This window comes from Chenopodium quinoa, unplaced genomic scaffold, assembly GCF_001683475.1.
Source record: "Chenopodium quinoa cultivar QQ74 unplaced genomic scaffold, ASM168347v1, whole genome shotgun sequence".
Lineage (NCBI taxonomy): Eukaryota > Viridiplantae > Streptophyta > Magnoliopsida > Caryophyllales > Amaranthaceae > Chenopodium > Chenopodium quinoa.
In genome coordinates this window covers 2,553,801-2,562,026 of record NW_018742359.1, presented here as the reverse complement: position 1 = coordinate 2,562,026, position 8,226 = coordinate 2,553,801, and the positions used below count along the sequence as shown (strand labels likewise).

Below are 8,226 nucleotides of genomic sequence, written 5' to 3'. Positions count from 1 at the left end.
GGTCAAGTGATCGGAATGCCTAGTTGGAGGCCGCTTCCGATCAGTAATATTAATGCATAATTAATATTACAACTTAATCTTGACTGAACCCTTCAGATCACACCCAAGCGAGCAACCGAACCGAAACGGCGAATTAATCCGAAAGATTAAATGAGTCATTAGAGTATTATGAACAAAGACGTCGGATATCGAGCTTAGAGCATCGAAACCGAGCGTCGTAAATCGAGTCAAGTTTAGGATTTAACGAGACGGAAAAATCAAGTAAACGACAAGTTAAGCTAAGTCGTAGCTTCGCATTGTCCTAGCCATGCAAAGGCTAGCTACCATACAACACCAACTGCAATACATGGGTATGCCGCAAGCCAACATGCATGTGCGTACTAGGCTTGCTGGCCGAGCATGCTTGCGGGGCTGGTGCACCTGGCCGCCCGCACCGAAGCATCGTAGGGCAAGCACGGGCGTGGCAGCATCTCGCTCATGCGGCAGCAACGCCTAGCAAGCATGCAGGCCATGCGAGCAGCAATGCCACACAACACAAGGCCCAACACGCAAGCTGGCCTGTGCGTGTGCTGGATGTGCCACACAGCAAGGTTGGCAGCCAGTCAAGCCTTGCGCCAATGCCCAGCCACAGCACTTGCGTGTGGGAGCTTGTGTGTGTGGGAGCTTATGCGTGTAGGAGCTTGTGTATGTGGGTTTGCTTAGGGAGCAAGGGGAGGGTGGTCCCCTTCTTGTGGTCCTCACCTAACCCCTTGCTCACCGCTTGACACTTTTTGTTTGTTGATTTATTTGCATTTCAATTTGATTTTTGAATTAAATTAAATTGAATAAAATACATTTTACCAACTCTCCCATATTGATGGGAGATTGGAATTCAAGGACTCCCTTCCTTATAAATACCAATCATTTAGCATTGGGAAGGGACACTTGAGTTGTGAACTTTAAGGGATCTCCAAGAAGGGAAAACCTTTGTTCTAATACTCTAAGTTCTTTTGGTCTAGCCCCGACTAAGCTTCGGGGTAGGGGCCGTTCTGGTCGGGTCTCGAGGGTAAGAGCTGTTGGAGGCTTGAGCATTTGCGGAGCTTTACGCTTTCAAGTTCGACCTCTAAAAGGAGCGAAGCATGCATCAAGGGTATGATAGTCTTCTCTCTCTCTTTGTTAATTAATTATGTGATTGTTAATTAATATGCATGTTTAGTTACTTTAATTTGTGTGCGGATTTTGGGAGGGTTTCATTCCGCGTAGTGTTGGACACTACGAAACCCAACACAATGTTGAGTACATAAGCGTAAACAATAGCGTAAATAGTACACACTAACATGCTTTCATCCTAACAACACACATCTTACCTTGTACACCTATTACAAGCATACAACATACAACACAATCAACCAATAAATAAATAAATAAATTGCTTATTTAATTTTATTACGCATCGAACGGGTTCCCATCAAATCCCTGCCCCAAAGAATTAGGGTAAACTACACCAGGAGCTAACCGGGTAGGTAAATGTCACATGAAAATGACGGACGTCCTGCGCATAAAATAATAAAACGAAAATAATGCGTCATGTACTCCCAGTAGAAGCTATGGTTAAATATAAAACCTCATAACTCCCCCCATATGTTCATACTCAAGGTATATACGTTCCAAGAGTCTTGGTGCACAATCTCTTTCACTTTACGTTGTTTACATATTTTTAGACTTGGTGATGACTCTCAAACCATAACACAATCAATCATAATAATCATTCAAGCAATCAAACATACAAATTTAATTCTTGAATAATTAGTGACCACATAAATTTAATGTTGAACCCTTTACAAACTACCTCGGCGTTAAATAACACCTTAAGCACATAAAGCACCACAAATCCTATCCCTCAATGTTTAGAACACCTTAAGTGAACTTAGGCACCGCAATATATTTTATTCATGTGTACTAAGACACTTAATACCTCAATTCCCATGCTTAAAGCATCAATAAAAATTTTATGAACCATAATAAAATTCCCTTTTTATATTCCAAACCAAATCAAACATTTAGTTTAATTAAACATGCTCTCAATCATGCCAATAGTAAAAGTGTGATTCATAATCAACATGCCAACATAATTAATTCCAATCATCAATTCACCACAAATAATCCATACTTCACCAATCAATCACCAACATCAATCCAATCAACAATTCCAACCAATACCTATCATGATGCTATCTTGGAATTAATTAATCAAAGCCTAACATGCTTCTATACACTTATATAATTACCGAGTACGCGAACGTACCTCGAATATGATCTCAAAATCGCCACAACTACACGAAATCACTCACTTAGAAATCTCCTTTAGGTATTCTCCACCTTGGGCAAAGTCTAGTTTGCTCATAAGATGGGTATTTATACCCTTCTCAAAACGCTCCTAACTTAAATTCCCTTTCTACCCTTAATAATTCATTCTCCTAATCAAACTAGTCATTGAATTTCTTTAAAATTCCACTGACCTTAGAACTTCCTTTTATAAAATAATTATGCCCCAAAGTTTACCAATAATAAAATAAAATATTTTTAAAACAATTAAATAAATAAAAATGGACTTTTAATTAAAGGGGAAATTCTACATGGTGGCCTCATGAATTTAACTTTTCTACGTGAAAGACGAACTTTTTTCCAACTCTCTTTAGTGGCACCAAGGTTTAGTAAAATTGGCCATAGTGGCCTTTTTTAGGTTTATGGCTAACCTTTTTAGTTAAAATGGTTAACCTTTGATTTTTTTTATTAAAAAATTATTTAAATTATATTTTAAAAAGTAAAAAAAAGTAAAAAAAAAAAAAACAAAAAAATTCCCAAATATTCCTAGCCACCCAGCCCCAGCAGCCCCTTCCCTTCCGGCGTCCACCAGCCACCTCTCCCCCACCCCCACCAACGCCAGCGCCCAGCTCCACCTTCGCCGGTGCGCCGGCCTTCGATCCCCCACCTCCAACTCCTCTCTTTCTCCCAATCTCGAGCCCAGCCACCCACCTTCCCCGATCACCCCCACCCCTCTGCGGCCCCTCATACTCTCTTTTCCAGTTTCCGACCACCCCCACCCCTACCCCCCTGTTGACTGTTGCTCCCCCTTCCCCTCCCTTGTCCAGTTTTCGACTACCCTCGAAATCGAAAAAGGGGTTCTGTTATTCTAGGGGGGCGAGCTGAGATTTCGGTGTCGAAAGAGGGTAGGCGGCAGCCGGAAACTTTTGTAACACTAGCAAAGTATGTAACATTTGGTTGTAACACTTTTATATTAGGTATCACTTTGTTGTAACACTTCAATATTAGGTATCACTTTGTTGTAACACACTGATATTATGTATCTCTTTGTTGTAACACACTAATATTAGATATCACTTGGTTAGTTGTAACTCTTTGATTGTAGCACTTTGGTTGAATATCTTAGTAATGATACGATGTATATAGTAGCACTACTTTAGCACTTTTACTATTCAATACAATAATACTAATTTAGTTTGGCGCTAATCTCATAAAAAAAAGTATTACTGCTAATCCTAAATTCTGTAAATTAATTAGTTTGGCGCTATTAATACAATTAGATAATAAAAAAGAATCTCATAAACTTTCCATTACTAAAAGAAAAATTGATACAAAGTATTTAGGTTTTCGAGAAAAAATAAGAAGCACATTACAATTTGGTCTTCTTGTCTACGGAGTACTTTGGTATCATCTCTTCTTGAAAACATCCTCCAATTGTGATTTTTAAGAACGAATTGGTTAAACTAACCCATCAATATTTTTTGGTAATCTAGTTAAAGTTTACCAGAGAAGGAAGAATTTGCTTGTTTGATTGGAATTCGGCCCTTCATCATCTTCTTCGTTAAATTGCTGCTCTGAATTACAGGTAATTAGCAAATATTTTGAAATAATTAATTTGATGTCTTGATTTGATAATTTGTAGTATTGTATATTATTTTTGGGGATCATCTCATGTATTGTTATAGTTAATTTGCACAATTTACCAACGAATTTGCTTCCCCTTAATCAGTCTTATTGATTGTCCCCAATTTAGCTATTAGATTGTTTTTTTATGGGTTATGAAATTTTATTAGTTATGTTTGATGTATTAGAATATTTTTATACATTGATTTGATATTAGGTAAGTAGTATTTAATCGTTAATTTCTAAGTCTATAGTGTAAACTTGGAACACATTATGCATGTCAGTAATTAAAGATCAGAGGAGTAGGATTTGTGGGTTCATGCTATGAAATTGGTTTTTAACAAGTAGTTAGTTTCCAATATTTTGTTATTTTAACAAATTTTAGGTTTATGCAAGTGGGTATATTGGAAATCTAGAGAAACTTTATTTTCAAATTTGATGATGATTATGATAAGGTAATATAGGTGAGAGATTTTAGTTATTGTCATTCCTTTTAGACATGTTTTTACCAAGAGACTTTTTTTATGCCGAGGGGCAATCTGAACACACATATATGAATGAAGTTCGTGAACCCGCAGAGGCTGTAATTCTGGCTACAAATCATTATGAACACCAAAGTTGGTGCAGAGAAGATGCTTGTGATAGAGTTGAGGTGCCTGTCAACACTGAAATGAGATATCATAATCACGAAGATAATTCCGATATAGATGACACAGATTGGGATTGGATGGAACCATCAAAGTGACATGTTTAGACCGTTTTTTTTAGAATAATTATCCTTCATTTGAACTTATTATTTGGATTTGACCAACTTTTATTGAAGTGTTCTATTTTTATATTTGAACTTGTTTTCTAATGATATTTATAAGTTAGTGGTTAAATTTAGTGTGGTGCTAATGAAATTTATATGTACTGCCTGATGCAAGTGTGCTATATGTATTACCTTTCTACTCAATCTTGCTTGGGTCAGTCAGGTGAATATGAAGTCAAGGCTGAAAATCTTGTGCTCCAAACCCAAACTTAGTGAATACAAAATCTTTACTTTGCTTGATCTGATTGTTTGAAGGCCTAGGTCCTGTAAAAATACTACATAGTATCATCTAGGGTAAATCTTTACTCTTTATATCCAGAATAGATGATTTATTACCTATATCTTTGAAGGCAACTTCATGCGCAACAACTGTTATACTAAGCCCCAAACTGTGATTGAGCTATAACTGTATTTGAAATGGGTAATCTGCATATTAATTTCGATTCTTAAACTACCAAATTTGGGGATATGCATTCTTTGATTGGTATGAATGTTGTGTTTAATTCAGGAATAGCCAAGTGGGGGTATATATTTCTATTTTCCTTAATCTATGTTTCCTGGTAAGTGTAAAATATTAATGATTGAGAAGTGACTGACTGTAAGTTGGATTTTTGCATATGTATATTTGGCTGAATAGTAGTCACCTAATACAGGTGAATTAATAATAATAGCCAAGTTTATGTTTCCTCACTCTTCCTTTAACTTTATACTTGTAGCTTTTATACTGTAGTTAGGTAGATGAGAATTAAGATTGTGTTTACCCAACTCATGTTCTGTCTGCTTTTATAAATTGATTGATCAGTTCATAGTGTTGTCTGTTTTTAGCTTTTCATTATTTAAGATCTAATTTAGTTGGATTGTATCATCTCTACTCCAATGCTACTCCAATGTCTATCCAATGATGAATGGTTGCTAATTGGAAGTCTTATACCTTTCATATCTCATAGATGATTGGTAGTAATGGCATGCTTGTAGATTGTGTTAGATCAATTAGTTGCTCTAGAGCCTGGTTTTACTCTTGTTACCTCTAAAGGATTTTTAGGCATAGTGCTCTTGTTTTAATATATCATGTGATGTAATGTACTAATGTAGAGTAAATTGTGAGCTATGATTGTGTGCTGGATCACCAGAACTTCTCTATGGAACCAATCCCTGACATCTGACAGCTTGGAAAGATATATAGCCTCTTCAGTATTTTCTGTGGTTGGTGAAGTTGCAGTCGTCAATACTCATAGTGTGACAGCCACATCTTCACATAATGTTTCATGGGCTTCCAGTTATTGTTTTATTAAGTGCATGAATTCTGAATTGCCATAATTAATATCAAGATCATTTCTTACCCTTGCATAGATTTACTACTTATATCTGTCACAGTGAGCAGATTTTATGAATTTTTCAGTGTGTTTTCTAACCGTTTGGCTTCGTTTTACAGCCTTGGTTAATGGTTATTGAATATTCTCATTATGGATTTTTAGGCATAGTGCTCTTGTTTTGATATCCGGTCATACTTGAAAGGTTTTGTTTTAAACTGGGTGTATTGCTTGCTGAGGCTTTTATCATTTTTTCAGTGTAGTGGGCATACTTGATCTCAGACAAAATAAATGGTAATTCTACTCTGAAAATCAGGACATAGTTTTGTTCTGGCCACTCTCTTTTGAGGTAAATCAGGAAGGTGGAATTAGCAATGTAAACTTTGAACATCAGGGTAATAATCTGTTAGGGGTCTGATACTCTGAAAATCTATTTGTCACCAATAATGTCCGTCAACTAACTGTCTTGTGTGTTCTTTGTAGGAAGCAAGATCTAGATGGCAGAATACGAGAAACTAAGATAAAAAACTATAGAACAAAATAGAATCAGGATGAAGGATTTAGGGGTTACATCCATCGCTTATGAAATGAAACAGTTGATGAAGGGATCGAAACAAACGAAAAAAAGGAAGAAGGTGACTCATGTACAACGAAAGTCGTAAAAGGAAAGAAGACAAAAAATACAAAACATCTTATGAGCCCACCCAAAGTAACATTGTAAGTCCTATTGTCTCCATATTTTTCAGAATATGATTATTTGTCTCAAATTAGTTGTTTATTTGTTATATTTCCATTATAGGACAAGATGGAGGAGGTACAAATTCAAAGTGAAATTGATGGAGATGTTGCATACTATGAAGTAATGAATAAACCAAATAACTTTGACCATTGAAAAAAGCAATCGGGGATATGTTCACTAAGGGGAAAGAGCAACAAACCAATAATTCCCGATGAGTTCTTAAAGCCCTATAAAGACCAAATTGTGAAAGAAACTGTAGCAGAATTAATGAAGACGCTCAAGCAAATTGATCCCGAAGTGTTGGATACTTTGACTCGGTCACTTAAAAATATGTCATCCAATCCAGAACTTACAGATCATATTCCTATTGTACACTCTAATGAACAACAGCGAAATGAGGTAATGGTTAATATATCATCTTTTAAAAAGCACTAACTCTTACTATCGCGTTATTCCATTTTTGTTCTAGTTGTTTGATATATGTTGCTTTCACACATAGGTACAATTGGATCAAGATGAAGAATTAGGATAGCAATTGATGATGCTACGAGAACTTACTCTTACCGTTGTTTTGCTGCTGCTACCGTTGTTTTGGTGCTGTTTTTTTTGCTGTTACTGCTGTTTTTTCGCTGCTATTGTTGTCTGATTTGTTGCTAACTCTTGCTACTTTGGTTTGTTGCCACTGATCTCTGCTACTACTGGTTGCTGCTAACTCCTGTCTGCTACTGCTGGAAGCTACCATTCCTGTCTGCTACTGTTGGTTGCTGCTAAAGACTGCTGCTAGCAGCTTCTGTTACTACTTCTGCCATTCTGCTAGCTGCGTAGCTGTTGCCGTTCTGCTAGCTAGCTGATGTGTAGCTGCTGCTATACGTTGTTATTAATGCTCTTTACTGTTATCGCCGACTTTTTTGAAATTTGGAAGTTTTTGGTTTTTCCTTACTTTTTCCAAGTTAGAGATCGAATTTAATTTTCTTTGTGTTTGGATTATTATATTGTTTGGCCAAACATTAAAATTGGTGTTTATGGATTTTTTTTTGTAAGAATTATGAAAGTATTTCAATCCAAATTGTTTTCTATCATATGAGTTGATTTCTTATTCATATAGTTGTTGTACATATAAATTTATTTATATTTAAAAAAAATAGTAAATGTTATAAATGTTACCTATTAATGAATAAAGTGTTACATTAGCTTGCAAAAAGTGATACACAATGTCGAATAAAGTGCTACTATATGTCAAAACATGATTGAAAGATGTTACCTAATAATCAACAAAGTGTTACATTAGTTTGAAAAAGTGATACATAATGTCGGATAAAGTGATACTATATGATTGAAAAATGTTACTAAAGATAAGTAAGTGTTACATAAGAAATAAAAAGTAACACTTTAAAAATGATATTAAAGATATAAAAAAGTGTTACATAAGAGGTGATATA

General features: G+C 35.8%; 1 long non-coding RNA gene across 3 annotated transcripts; it reads left to right on the top strand.

The window, feature by feature from the left end:
• Positions 1-3,582: 3,582 nt before the first annotated feature.
• Positions 3,583-7,862, top strand: LOC110696065. Of its 3 annotated transcripts, none has more exons than XR_002506248.1 (6): positions 3,583-3,708; positions 3,798-3,889; positions 6,307-6,397; positions 6,532-6,765; positions 6,848-7,186; positions 7,287-7,862. It is a non-coding gene; the product is annotated as an uncharacterized LOC110696065 (long non-coding RNA). The 3 variants fall into 3 exon arrangements; XR_002506245.1 differs by having other exon boundaries at positions 6,307-6,443; XR_002506244.1 differs by lacking the exon at positions 6,307-6,397.
• The last annotated feature ends 364 nt before the right edge of the window (positions 7,863-8,226 follow it).